Source organism: Pleurodeles waltl, chromosome 11 (genome assembly GCF_031143425.1).
Source record: "Pleurodeles waltl isolate 20211129_DDA chromosome 11, aPleWal1.hap1.20221129, whole genome shotgun sequence".
In the NCBI taxonomy this organism is placed as follows: Eukaryota; Metazoa; Chordata; class Amphibia; order Caudata; family Salamandridae; genus Pleurodeles; species Pleurodeles waltl.
In genome coordinates this window covers 696,649,230-696,663,476 of record NC_090450.1, presented here as the reverse complement: position 1 = coordinate 696,663,476, position 14,247 = coordinate 696,649,230, and positions in this window count along the sequence as shown.

The following is a 14,247-nucleotide window of genomic DNA, read 5'->3' as shown; positions in this document are numbered from 1 at the left end:
CAACATCTTCAGTCTCACTTTCTTAAAAAACTTGGGATCCCCAAACGTATTAAAAAAGTAAGTGGCTGCACCTTTTACTGTTGCTACCATACAATTAAGCATTTCTCGAGCCGCTGAGTGATCTGGATCAGAAAATAGCATTCTAACATTCCTAAGATGGAATGCCCATGCGTAGTATTGTAAATCAGGAAGTGTAAGGCCTCCTTTCTCCTTTCTTCTGCGCAGTTTCTTCGTTGCAATCCTAGAACCGTTTTGTGCCCAAATAAACAAATTGACCTTTTGTTGAAACATACTCAAGAGCCTACTATCCATTAATAATGGGATAGAGTTGAAAAGAAAATTCAACTTAGGCAGGATCATCATTTTGACCAAATTTACCCTCCCAGTCAATGTAAGAGGCAAGTGTGCCCATCTTAACATTAACTTACTACATTCTGATACTACAGACCTGACATTGACCTCTGCAATTCACTCCACCTCCTGGTCTATTACCAAACCTAAGTATCTCATAGATTTTGTCGTGCGGCAATTGTCAGCCTCCAGTTTCTTTACCATTATTTCTGTTTTATCCGGATTAATATGGTAACCTGAAACCCTCCCAAAACTCTGTGCCAAACTCAATAATGCCGGAAAAGAATCGGATACATTTGAGGTGTAAACTAAGAGGTCATCAGCGAATAAAGCAACTTTCTTCACCCATCCTTTACTGCTAAAGGGTGAAATTCCTGGATCTTGCCCATTCCTTCTTGCAAAGGGCTCTATATACAGATCGAATAACAAAGGGGAAAGAAGACAACCCTGTCTAGTACCTCTAGTAATCTCAAACGGATCCGTAAGCCCCCCATTCACCAATACCCTCGCCTCTGGTGCCTGGTAAACCAACCAAATTGCTTGTCAAAATTTTCCATTCAAGAACTAAGTTTAAGTAATTCCAGGTAACCCTATCAAACGCTTTCATATCATCCAATGCTATAACTGCTATCGGTTCTCGATACGTAGTAGCTAAGTCAATAGCACCAATTAGGTTAAATGTTTGCTCGTACATAAACCTATTCCGTATAAAGCCTTTCTGATCTGGGTGAATTAGTTCACCAATTACGCCACTCAGCCTATTTGCCAAAACCTTAGCATAGATTTTATAGTCAGTGTTCAACAGAGATATTGGTCTATATGATTCACACCTCACTGGACATTTTCCTGGTTTTAAACTGAGAGATAGTAGCTTCATGCCATGAAGCTGGTGGTGAAAAGCTCTCCTCAAAAATCTCCGAAAATAATTGGACCATCTGAGGGATAATAGAGTCGCCCAATATCTGATAGAATTCAACCGGGATACCATCCGTTCCTGCTGCCTTCCCCTTACTACTCTTTTTAAGAATTGCCCTTATCTCCCCCTCCATGATAGGGCCGCTTAAATATGACTGCTTGTCCTGCTTAAGGTGGGGAAGGACGGCTATATCTAACCAATTCTCAGCTGCCTCGAGCTCTACTTCCCCATCCTTTTTATATAGAGATACAAAAAACTTTAGGAAGGCCTCTTTTATCTCATCAGGGCATGTCAATCTGATCCCCGAATAACTAGCCACAAGCTCATCTATATTGTCCCGGACCTGATCTTTCTTGATTTTCCAGGCCAATAGATTCCCCATATTATCTCCAATCTCTAACTGAGTCTGCTTATTTACCTCCCATCTCTTCTCAATTTTAGCTTGTAAGACCGACTCCAACTGCTGCCGCAAATCCCTTCTCTTGTTACTCAAGAAACTCCTCGTCACCTCGCTTCTCTAAATCCAAATAGCACAACCGTATTTGCCTCTCAATCCCCTCCAACTGATCCCTATAATGCCTTCTTCTATAGCTAGCAATACTTATAATCCTCCCCCTCATTACTGCCTTATAAGCATCCCACACTACACCTATAGGAGCCGAACCATAATTAATTCTGAAGAACTCCTTGGTGTCCTTCCGAAGCCGGCCTATAATATCTTCTTGTAACAGCAGAATCCTATCAAGAGTCCACCTTCTCCGCACATCTCCAGAGGGCAATTAATTCCTAAAATCACTGCAGCATGATCAGACAAATGTGCGGGAGAATAAGTAATATCCTGTTCAATGGCAAGTGTAGCTGCAGATACACATGCTGTGCACTGTTCCTGCCATCTAGTGTTGGGCTCGGAGTGTTACAAGTTGTTTTTCTTCGAAGAAGTCTTTTCGAGTCACGGGACCGAGTGACTCCTCCCTTTCGGCTCCATTGCGCATGGGCATTGACTCCATCTTAGATGTTTTCTTTCAGCCATCGGGTTCGGACGTGTTCCTCTTCACTCCGTGATTCGAATCTGGAAAGTATTAAAATCATCAAAAAACCGTCGGTATTGTTGCGTTCGGGAAAGATCTTCTATCGATACATCAGCACCGACAAGACAACCGCTTCGGTGGCCCTTCGGGGCTTCCGCGCCCAGCCGAGGCCTGGTCGGCCTGACCACACCCGTTGTCGAAGCCTCACGGACCGGACCCCCTTCCGTTTCTGTCCGACGTGCCACGCTAAGTATCCATACACAGACCAGCATCGGGTCTGTAATCTGTGTCTGTCACCGGAGCACAGAGAGGATACTTGCGAGGCCTGCAAGGCCTTTCGTTCGAAAAAGACCTTAAGAGATCGGAGGGTGAGGCGCATGCAGATGGCGTCGAAATTGTCACAACACCTCGATGTCGAAGAGGAGGAGATGGCTATCTCCATCCAGGGATCGGAATCGGACGACTCCGACAGAGACCAACCGCCGACAGCGGGACAAAAAGTGAGTACGCCTGCCCCGACCCAACCCCAACGTCAGCCGAAAAAACAAAAGGCCTCGGGGACACCACTGCCTGAAGGCCATGGCTCGACCCATAAAAAAAGCGGTGACCAAGCAACACCTTCGGCACCGAAGAAGGCCAAAATCGTGCCGAAGTCTTCCGACTCGAGCCGAGATACCGGCATCGAAAAAAGCGGACATCGCCTTGTCGAAGGCACTAAGCCTCGAAAGAGCCTTTCGGAGCCGAGGCCAACCATCACCATGGGCATTTCGGTGCCGAGAAAACCAGCTTCGGAGCCGAAAAAGACCTCCTATACAGAGGAACATGGGCTCTCCAAACAACTGAAGGAGAGGCATAGGTTTGAAGAGGAGCTGGACATTGAAGAGTTTGACCAAACTCAAGCAAGAATACAGATCCATAAGTATACGGGAAAAATTCAAACTTCCCCTCCTCTCAAATTGAAGAGAAAGTTGGCTTTTCTACCACAAGCAGAGACTGAGACTGATCAGCCAAGAGCTAAAGTGGCTAGAGAGAAATCACCAACTCGACATTTCTCTCCAGAAATATCGCCACCACATTCACCACAAACGACAGGGTCACCAATTGGTACGCCCACTGCACAGTCACCCACACATACTGTGCAAACACAGGATGGTGTAGATCCATGGGACCTCTACGATCCCCCCCGTCTCGGACAATAGCCGAGTGCTGCCCCTCAAAACCATCTCCACCAGAGGATAGCACATCCTATACCCAAGTCTTGGCCAGGGCTGCGACATTCCATAATGTCAGTTTGCATTCGGAACCATTGGAAGATGACTTCCTCTTCAGTACCCTGGTAGTTCCACGCATGCGTCATACCAAAGCCTGCCTATGCTACCAGGCATGCTCAAGCATGCACAGCAAGTGTTTCAAGAGCCAGTTAAGGGAAGAGCCATCACTCGGAGGGTGGAAAAAAAATACAAACCACCCCCGTCGGACCCAGTGTTCATTACGCAGCAGCTTCCACCGGACTCTGTAGTCGTTGGTGCCGCAAGGAAACGTGCAAACTCGCAATCATCAGGAGATGCACCACCCCCTGATAAAGAAAGTCGCAAGGTTGAGGCAGCGGAAAAGAGAGTGGCGTCGCTGCCAACCAATGGTGTATTGTAAATTCGCAGGCCCTCCTCGCTCGTTACGACCGACATCATTCAGCATCTACCTAAAGAGTATCAGAAACGGGCTCAACAAGTAGTAGAGGAAGGGCAAGCCATCTCCAACAATCAGATTCGTTCAGCACTGGACTCCGCAGACATTGCCGCAAGAACTGTAAACACTGCAGTCACAATCAGGAGACATGCTTGATTACGAAGCTCAGGATTCAAACCTGAAATACAGCAGGCAGTGTTAAACATGCCATTTAATCAGCAGCAACTGTTTTGGCCGGAAGTGGACACAGCCATCGAAAAGATGAAGAAAGACACTGCCGCGGCCAAAGCCAGGGGCGCGTTCTACTCTTCCCAGTATAGAGGGACATTTAGAAAACCACAATTTAGGGGAGGTTTTAGACAGCAACCTTCAGAGGCATCCATTCGCGGATCATTCAGGGGGCAATTCCCAAGATCAAGGGGAAAGTTTCAGCCTACCAAGCAGGCCCCCAGCAACAAACAGTGACTCCAATGTCACACTTCCCCAACACACATCACCAGTAGGGGGAAGATTAACACTTTACCACAATCATTGGTCAGACATAACCACAGACACATGGGTTTTATCAATTATCCAACATGGTTACTGCATAGAGTTCACACATTTCCCTCCAGATGTTCCCCCAAGAGCGCACAAACTGTCGGCACAACATCTAGACCTGTTACAAATAGAGGTACAAGCACTATTAACAAAACAAGCCATAAAACTAGAACCTCACCACCAAAAAGGAACAGGGGTTTACTCCCTATATTTCCTTATTCCCAAAAAAGACAAAACACTAAGACCAATTTTAGATCTCAGGACATTAAACCTCTTCATCAAATCAGAACATTTCCACATGGTCACACTACAAGATGTAGTTCCCTTACTAAAACATGGAGAATACATGGCAACTCTAGAACTAAAAGATGCATATTTCCATATACCCATCCATCCATCTCACAGAAAATACCTCAGATTCGTCATACAGGGCAAACGTTACCAATTCAATGTACTGCCCTTCGGGATAACAACAGCACCCAGAGTATTTACAAAATGCCTTGCTGTAGTAGCAGCTCATATAAGGAGACATCACATGCATGTATTCCCATATCTCGACGATTGGCTCGTAAAAGCCAGGACTCAACACCGGTGTCAAAATCACACGCAGTATGTAATAAAAAATCTCACCTGCAACCATCCCAACTACAACAATACTTGGGAGCAACACTCAACACACAAAGAGCAATTGCCACTCCAAGCCCACAGAGAGTTCAATCATTTCAAACTATGGTGTCAAACATACAACCAAATCACCAGTACACAGTCAGATTTGTCAAGAAACTCCTAGGCATGATGGTGTCTTGCATCGCTATTGTCCCAAACGCACGGCTACACATGCGGCCCTTACAGCAGTGCCTAGCAAAACAATGGACGCAGGCACAGGGTCAACTTCAGGATCTAGTGTTGATAGACCGCCCAACACACTTTTCGCTTCAATGGTGGAACCCAGTAAATTTAAACAAAGGGTGGCCATTTCAAGACCCGGGGCCTCAAGCAATTCTCACAAGAGATGCTTCGATGATTGGGTGGGGAGCACACCTCAACAATTACAATATACAAGGACAGTGGGACAATCAACAAAAACAACTACACATAAATCACTTAGAACTACTAGCGGTCTCCCTAGCACTAAAAGCCTTTCAACCCCTTCTAGTCCATAAACACATTCTTGTCAAGACAGATAATATGATAACAATGTACTATCTAAACAAACAGGGGGGGACACACTCGTCACAACTATGCCTCCTAGCACAAAACATTTGGCATTGGGCAATTCACAACAACATTCGCCTGATAGCGCAATATATACCAGGCATTCACAATCAGTTAGCCGACAATCTCAGTCGAGATCACCAGCAAACTTACGAACAGGAAATACATCCACAGATTCTACAAGTATACTTCTACTGCTGGGGAACACCAGACATCGATCTGTTTGCAACAAAACGCAAAATGCCAAAACTTCGCATCCAGGTACCCACACCCTCAGTCCAAGGGCAATGCTCTATGGTTCAATTGGTCAGGGATATTTGCTTACGCTTTTCCCCCTCTCCCACTCATTCCTTTCTTAGTCAACAAACTGAGTCAAAACAAACTCAAACTAATACTCATAGCACCAACGTGGGCTCGCCAACCGTGGTACACCACACTGTTGGACTTCTCAGTAGTACCTCACATCAAACTCCCAAACATACCAGATCTGTTAACACAACACAAACAACAGATCAGACACCCCAATCCAGCATCGATCAACCTAGCAATCTGGCTCCTGAAGTCTTAGAATTTGGCTATCTAAACCTTTCAAATGAGTGTATGGAAGTCATTAAACAGGCAAGAAAACCGACAACAAGGCATTGTTATGCTAATAAATGGAGAAGGTTTGTTTTCTACTGCCAAGGAAACCAGATCACACCGTTAGATGCCTCCATACAAAACATTGTGAGTTATTTACTACACCTACAAAAAGCAAATCTTGCTTTTTCTTCCATCAAAATTCATCTCACGACAATCTCTGCTTACCTGCAGATTAAACATGCAAAGTCACTTTTTAGAATCCCAGTTATTAAAGCCTTTATGGAAGGACTAAAAAGGATCATACCTCCAAGAACCCCACCAATACCCTTGTGAAATCTTAATATTGTGCATACACGACTCATGGGCCTACCTTTTGAACCCATGCATTCTTGCCAAATCCAATTCTTAACTTGGAAGGTAGCATTTCTAATAGCCATCACTTCACTACGAAGAGTTAGCGAAGAACCATTTATACAAGTACACAAAAATAAAGTGGTTCTCAGCACAAATCCAACATTTCTGCCAAAAGTAATTTCACCGTTTTATCTAAACCAAACTGTAGAGCTCCCAGTCTTCTTCCCACAGCCAGACTCAGTAGCAGAAAGAGCACTGCATACATTAGACATAAAGAGAGCACTAATGATTTACATAGACAGAACAAAACCATTTCGTAAAACTAAGCAATTGTTTGTTGCTTTCCAAAAACCCCATGCTGGTAACCCTATATCCAAACAGGGCATAGCCAGATGGATAGTCAAATGCATACAAACCTGTTACCTCAAAGCTAAAAGAGAGTTACCTATTACACCAAAGGCACACTCCACTAGAAAGAAAGGAGCAACAATGGCCTTTCTAGGTAACATACCAATGACAGAGATTTGTAAGGCAGCCACTTGGTCTACACCTCATACTTTTACCAAACACTACTGTGTAGATGTGCTAGCAACACAACAAGCCACAGTAGGACAGGCTGTACTAAGAACATTATTTCAAATGACTTCAACTCCTACAGGCTGACCACCGCTTTGGGGAGGATTACTGCTTTGTAGTCTATGCACAGCATGTGTATCTGCAGCTACACATGCCATTGAACGGAAAATTGTCTCTTACCCAGTGTACATCTGTTCGTGGCATGTTCCGCTGCAGATTCACATACGCCCTCCCACCTCCCCAGGAGCCTGTAGCCGTTTAAGTTGCAATTAAAAATTGTATATATGTAAATAAATATTCCTTTAGCACAAACTATGTACATACATATCTATTCTATTGCATGGACATCTCATTCAGTATTCTCATTCTACCACTCCTACCTCACCCTATGGGGGAAAACAGTCTAAGATGGAGCAATGGAGCCGAAAGGCAGTGGTCACTCGGTCCAGTGACTCGAAAAGACTTCTTTGAAGAAAAACAACTTGTAACACTCCGAGCCCAACACTAGATGGCCGGAACAGTGCACAGCATGTGAATCTGCAGCGGAACATGCCACGAACAGATGTACACTGGGTAAGTGACATTTTCCTTACTAGGCACACACAGATTTATCTACTCAAAAATAATAAATTTGAGACACATGGCCGTACTTTCTATTGTGAAAAGAAAATTCCCGGTCCTCCCCTGCTCTTAGCCTCCATAAGTCACATAATTGGAACTCTTTCATCATTAATTTAAGATATTGTTGCGATTTTGGTGTACCCAGTGACCTAGACCTGACTGATCTGTCCACCTTATTATCCAGGACCACATTAAAATCCCCAACCATAATAACCGGATCCATGCAATCCAAGAGATTCGAAAAAACCCTTTGCAGAGGTTCTATATCATCACAGTTAGGGCCATAAAACCCTACCAATGTGAATTTATTTCCTCCCAACTGGAGGGTAACCAAAAGCCATCTGCCTGACTTATCCGTTTTGGCTCCTATCAACGATACACTTACCTGCCGCTTAACTAAAATCGCTACCCCCCCTTGTATTAAAATTATGATCTGTACACACATAGTGTTGAATCCATTTGTGACTGGAAAACAAACTAGACATCTCCTCTTTGGTAGATGTGTCTCTTGCAAAACTATTATATGTGCTGGACATTCCCTAAGCAACAACAAAATCTTTCTTGCCCTAGCCTTCACCCTTAAACCATTAACATTCCAAATAAACCCGCCCCCTCTCTCTGACCCTCTAAGACCCTATACATTTGTGTGTAAGTGGCCTAAGGTGCATAAGGATATTTTATAGCTTCCTCCCAGCCAACCCACCTTCAGTGCAACCCCCATCCCCCTAGCACCCACTGTGGCCCCTCCATGGCCCTACCCACCCTCCTCACCCGGGGGAACCCCCATACTATTAGCCGACACTTAGGTCTCATTTAGAGCCCCTTTGAGCTCCACGGCGTAACCTGCGCACTGTTGCCCTTTTTTTTATACCTTCTAGTAATTCATCTGCTAAGTCTGGGTCTCTGATATTATACATTCTATTATTATACATTACACGCAGAGTTGCTGGAAATTTAAGTTGGGCTACTGCACCCAAATTTTTAAATTCTTCCAATCGCTTTCCTAGCACCCACTGCCTATTTAGTGTTACACTAGATAAATCTTACCTAATCTCAAATGAGAACTCAACATATAAGGGCCCCGGCCCCAATGCCTTTAGCAATATTTTTTCTTTCAACTGATAGGTCTGGAAATTAACCAAAATCTTCAGCGGTTTCTTCCTATTAAGATCCCTACTGAATGGATCTCTATGGATCCTTTGAATATCTTTTATGATCTCAGCTTCACTTTCCTCCACAGGCACTGATTTTTTTTTATAAGAGAAGCAACGTATTTTTTTAGGTCGTCACCTTCCACATCTTCCGCCACCTTTAAAATCCTTAAATTGTTCCTCCTTGAAGAATTTTCCAGATGTTCCAATTTCTCCTGTAAATTACGTTCACTTTCCTTTAGTAATTTAATTTCCTCCTTGTTCTTACTCAATTCTTCAACGGTCTCCATTGACTCCTCGAGGGCTTGGGTCCTAAGGGCCAGGAGATCGTACTTTTTTTCCAAGGACTCATAGGCCGACCTGATCTCTCCTTGGTTTACCTCTGAGACCGCAAACCCTTTGGATAAATTCTCTGTCAATGCCAAAAACATACTATCCAATTTGTCGAGCTCAGGTTGCTCCGCCAGCCCCAAATTGCCCAAGGGGGTGAGATCCCATCACCCCGAGGGCTCCCCAGGGTTGGAACTATTAGATAATTCCAAATCTTCCATAATGACCGTGCACCCCTCCCCCCCAGCTAACGCAACAAGAACCAACCTGAGAAGCCTCCTCAGGTCCGGGGGGGGGGGGTATAATACCCTCCTTCGCCATGCCCCATCTTGTGGGAAGGAAACCACCTGGGCCATCTTCTCCATCTGGGCACCAGAAGTAGAAATGACCAATGGAAGAGCCCTAAAATATGCCCGTACGGAGGGAGTCACTTTAACTTGGCCAGGGCTGTTTTTATGTCTAGAAGTGGCTCTCCTCAAGTTCTTCCCAAACTCTTCACTGTCAGGACCGTCAGCCTGAAGTCTATCTTCCTTCCCCCACCTTCTCCTCCTGAAGACAAACTTAAGTCTTTTATTTTTGTTTTAATACAACCGTCCTTTTTATGGGCTCCTCTCTTACCTCTGACCGAAATAGACCCTCTTACCAGCTTAGAGGATGAGAAACGCCTGCTTGTTTCTGGACTAGTCCTCCTGCTGAGATCTTCTTGCACCAAACCTGCCCTGCAGGACGCCACCTGCTCAGCCACCCAACTGGTGCTGATTCTTCCTGCGATCCCCCGGATGGTAACAGCGTTGCTGCCTGACGGCTCCTCTGGAGCTCCAGGGCGGTGCGCGCCCAACCCGCAGCTCCAGTCGAGCTGCTGCCCTCCGTCTTCGTGGGGCTGGAGCCCCCACACATAGGCCTGCAGAGAGGTCCCTGCCACTGCTGCACCTTCGCCAGAGGGCAAAAACACTGCGCTCAGTGTCCACTGGGGAGCTTGATAGGATGCCCAGCGCACGCCATACGTGCCACTCGCCATGTTCCGACCCCTGATACAATAGGGTTTAACACAGTTGTCTAAGAAGAGATGACCATGCATATCTGTAACAATTTTGGGAAACTGATTCAAAACATTCTGTCCAATAATCCTAAACGAGCCCTTTGATAAACCTAAAATTACCAAATATTGATCCAGCATGACTACTTGAAGACTCAAAGCCTCCTTTGAAAAAATGTTTATATAAATAATAGTGAAAAATGATTACTTGTAACACTATTTTGGGCCGTCCAGTACTTCTAGGTTCCAAAAGATGAGCAATAAAGGTCTTGTGTCACTCTTTGTAACAGCTGAAGCTGGGAAATGCCTTAAATGCCTTAAGAGATTATATTGTATTGTAATAAAGCATTTGCACTCCTTACTCATTCAGGGGTTGCCAAAGCACAATATTGGACAGGTAACACACTGCACTGTGCAGACGAGTGCATAGATGGTAGAGTGTTGTATTTGTTGTAAGCTTATGTGGGAAGCATCTTGATGTTATGATTAAGTGATCAGAGAGGTCCTTTTGACTTGGGACGGAGCGCAGACCAGCGTGACGGAGGAAGAAATGTGAGGCAGAATTGCCAATTATAATTATGGTTAGCTTACAGTTGGTAAGCCTTATGTTTGCAGGTCTCTATTAAAAGTTAGCAAAGGGAAAACAATTGCATGAAAGGAAGGAGGATGTGTCAATTAGATAACATATATGCAATAGAATATTAATAAAGAATAAATGTATTAATGAAGTACATTTCCAGAAGGTAATATCAGTGAACAGAAAGGCTTGGACAACAGATGCTCATTTGAAACCACATAAAGAATTTGTATCCCAAAAGTGTGTTTTTAAACATCCTAAAATATTTGGTAATTAACTATGTTGAGAAAGTTAAACTATTTATGCAGTCTACTGAAATTTGAGGTAAATATGGGAAGCAATTTCAGGGGTAGGAAATAAAATAAACTAAAATATAAAATTTACATTAATAGACCGCATTGACGTGTTCAAGACAAATCAGTTCGGAATATATATATAACCTTTAACCCATGGTTGAGTTAAATAGTAAAGATAATATAACACTCCTGGAGATGGAAGTAACATTTCACATAGTAATTAAGTCCTTAATTTAAAATCATGCTAAATTATAGGTTTCAAACAGTTTGAGCTGTAAGTTAGTGAGTAAAAGTGTGGCTTAATAGCCAGGAAACAGTGGTGTATGTCTCATTTAAGAAGCAATTTAAAGGAAAAAATCTTATTCCACAGTAAGGAAAAATGTTTAATCATGCTGGGACTGCTAACAGATCTGTATCTACTGATTAAACATACAGAATTTTGGGCGACAAGATATTTGTATAAAATAAAGCTCTATCTAATTTGAAAGGAATTCTGACAAATTAGGTGAGGTATTGAAAATATTCCAATTTGGGTGTACTTATACTTTAACAACATTTAGAGAAACAATGATTCTCTGACAAGTGTAACAGCAGCCTTTTTAGATGAAATAATTAGGATTTAAGGCTGCATATTTTGAAATGCATTAAAAGCATATTTGGAGACACGTCAAAAGTGTTATGAGCATTGAATTAACACCATATTTCGAGACGTTTCATAGCTTGTTTAGGGATGTTATGACCAAATATTGCAATATCTTGTTAGCAATATGTGATTGAATATCTTTGGACATTTTGGCATCATATGTGGTAGCCTTTTTGGGGCCATTGTGATAACTTAATAGGGTCATTCTGTGATTTTGGTAAATATTTGATGGTGTTCACTTGAGAATTTATGGCACTGTATATAGCACTCATTAGTGTACCTGGGAACATTTTGTTACTACATTTTGGTAGCATTTTTGGGGGGATTTGTTTACATTGTTGGACATTTTGGGACAATTCACAAAAACGTTCATAAGTACGGAAATAAATATATAGGATCAATCTTTTATGTAATCTTACATGCCTTTGTGAATCGGCCATGAACACCCAACCACATATTAGTAAAAGTGCAAAACAATCACAATTCTTTCTAGTTGGTCTAATTGTTTATGAATATTTCCTGAATAATCTTCTTTCCTCAGTTTAGATGTTTTGGGGCTAATTCCCAAAGGTATTTAAAGGTAAATGAAAGACTGCTACAGGAGTACTACTTTAGGTACTCCAATATGCCTTTCTAAAGGGACCCATTTCATTTTGGGGTGAATTCTAAAGGGACATTTAGTGGAAACATATAATATTTAGTGATACAATGTAGGAAATTTTGGTATCATAACTGGGACAGTTGTTAGCATTTTCTGAGATATTTTAGTAGCTCCTGTGCACATTTTGTTGGCTTACTTTGGGGGATTTTGGTAGCCTACATTAAGGACATTTTGTAACGTATTCAGCAGTATGTTGGCAGATCATTTGGCAGTTCATTTCATCGCATTCCAGTAGCTTGACCGGAGACATTTTATGTGCACAGCTGGAGAACCTGTGGAAGCATAAGTGGGGATATTTGTATTTCTAAAATAGGGATAGCTTTATTTTGAGGACTTTCTGGTTACACATTTTGAGACAATATGATAGTTTGTTTGATAGTATGTGCTACAACAACAGTCAAGTTTGGAACAACTTGGAAGAATTTTCAGATGTTTTGGCCCCGTGACAGGAGATATCAAGATATCATTTGATATTTTGAACAAATACTTGGTAATTTTACAGGACATATGGGAAATGCATAAAGATTATTGTAAAATATGATAGCGTATTTTGGATCATTTTAAAAGCCTAGCTAGTACGTATTTAATCTCCAGCAGAAATTACATTGGTTGACTATTTGCATACATTTTGGCACCCCACTTGTGGGCATAATATTTCAATATATTTATATTTTTGGAATGTTTTTGAGAAAATGTGTACATGTTTATATATGAGATATTCAAAAATCTTGTTTTGGAAAATGTTGGTTGAATCTTTAAAGTCACATTACAGCATGCATAGATGTACATTGCAAATTGGAGCAGTATTTGAGACATTTTTGGGGACACTAGGTTAAGAAATCTGTGATTTAATTTTTTTTTTTATGAAATGGTGGTGTTTGGTTACATCTTATAAGCTTAATTGAAGGCAGGTGGAGGGTAGATGTAAGAATATTTTGGGAGAGCACACAGACATTTTCAGAACGTATTCAAGGACACTTTGGCAGCATAATAATCATTTTTAGTGATTTAGTGTTCTTGATCTTCTGCATAAATGTTCGAGTTGATAATTTGTCATGTTTTTTATATATATCAGGAGGACTTTATAAGGGTGTCCACATCAACTAAAGCAACAGAGGTATCTGTGTAGATGAATTTACAGTATTCACTGAAAGTGTAATTCGTTTCATCATTATGATTGGCCAAAAGAGCTAACAGTAAAGAGAGTGAATCAAATCTACAAACTAGAAATCAGCAAGTATTTCAACCCCTCTGTGTAACAATGCCCAGTATTTTTCCAAGCTAATTTAGCTTCCTGATTTTCCCGAAATTCCGGTTAACTGACTATGAATCCTATTTCCATTTGAAACAGAAAATGTATTACATAAAAGATTAAGGTTGTTTCTATGCTGTATTAGGCTTAACTCTCAAATATGGTGTTAAGAAATCTCAAATGTGTGAAGACTATTTATTCTGAATGGATCCCAAGGACCTTTAAAAAATGATCTTAAACCCTGGGTTATTTGTCAACCCTTCCTGAATCGTGAAACTGGTTTTGCCGGTCTTTATATTTCAGGAGTGAATCAACTGGTTTATGGAAATACTTACAACTACTTGCTACACACTGTTGTCTTTTCCCCCATCCTTGCTTATATGGATTCATCCCTAACTGCCCTTTAGGCAGATCATACGGCTCATGCTTTGT